Source organism: Corvus brachyrhynchos, unplaced genomic scaffold, assembly GCF_000691975.1.
Source record: "Corvus brachyrhynchos isolate BGI_N302 unplaced genomic scaffold, ASM69197v1 scaffold409, whole genome shotgun sequence".
NCBI classification, from domain to species: domain Eukaryota; kingdom Metazoa; phylum Chordata; class Aves; order Passeriformes; family Corvidae; genus Corvus; species Corvus brachyrhynchos.
Genome location: NW_008246059.1, coordinates 3,906,869 through 3,908,091, shown reverse-complemented (window position 1 = coordinate 3,908,091; position 1,223 = coordinate 3,906,869). Strand labels below are relative to the sequence as shown.

Genomic DNA, 1,223 nt, shown 5'->3' with positions numbered 1-1,223 from the left:
GGGGGCGCGCCCCCCCCCGCCGTGGAACGCCCTGGGGCGGGGTGGGACGGCGCCAGCCCGAAGGAGGCGGTGTCCGGGAGCACTGGCTCGGGGAAGGCGGGGCTGGATTCGCGAGCACGCCCGTGTGGGGCACTCGGAAGCGTTAGCGCCCTGCGGAACCGCAGCGCTGCCGCCCCGAGCATTCCGGCGGCTCCCCCGCCCCACGCCCCACCGTGAGCCCGGGGCTCTCGGGCACTCTGTTCTCGGGTCTCAGAATCACAGAATGAATTAGTTTGGAAAATACCTCTAAGATTATTTAGTCCAACCTATGACCAAACACCACGGTGTCAATTAGACCACGGCACTAAGTGCCTAGTCCAATCTTTCCTTAAACATCTCCAGGGGCAGCGACTCCATCAACTCTGGGCAATTCATTCCAGTGCTCAGTCACCCTTTATGTGAAGAAATTCTTACTAATGTCCAACCTAAACCTCCCCTAGTGCAACTTGAGGCCATTTCCTCTTGTCTTATCACTTACTAATTGGGAGAAGAGGCCGACCCCCACCTGGCCACAGCCTTCTTTCAGGGATTTGTAGGGAGTGATAAAGTCCCCCTGCACCTCCTTTTCTCCAGGCTAAACATCCCCAGTTCCCTCAGCCGTTCATCATCAGACTTGTTCTCCAGACCCTTCACCAGCCTTTTTGCCCTTCTCTGAACCCGCTCCAGCACCTCAATGTCCTTCTTAAATCGAGGGGCTCAAAACTGAACACAGCACTCAAGGTGTGGTCTCAACAGTGCCAAGTACGGTGGGACAATCACCTCCCTAGTCCTGCTCACCCCACTGTTCTTTATACCTGCCAGGAAGCCATTGGCTTTGGCCACCTGGGCACACACTGCCTCATGTTCTGCTGCTGTCGAACAGCACCCCCAGGTCCTTTTCCACCAGCAGCTTTCCAGCCACTCTGCCCCCAGCCTGGAGCGCTGCCTGGGGTTGCGGACAGGACCCGGCACTCGGCCTTGTTGAACCTTAAGCCGTTGATCTCGGCCCATCGATTTAGCCTGCCCAGATCCCTCTTGCCGTCTCCATCCGTGGAAACGTCAGCTCCATCCCTTTAACGCATCTATGTGTGCAAAACCAAGAAAAGTACGTATAAAAACACGGCTTTAAAACGGTGAGCGGGACCGTAGGCGCCGCTAGCAAGCCCCAGCCGCACCTCGCGAAACGGGACGGGAGGCCCGCCTGA

General features: G+C 57.6%; 1 protein-coding gene across 1 annotated transcript in view; it reads left to right on the top strand.

Moving 5' to 3' along the window:
- TIMM21 (translocase of inner mitochondrial membrane 21) overlaps nucleotides 1–1,223 on the top strand; it is a 7,334-nt gene that overhangs the window by 173 nt on the left and 5,938 nt on the right. The gene's annotated exons all lie outside the window — the stretch shown is intronic.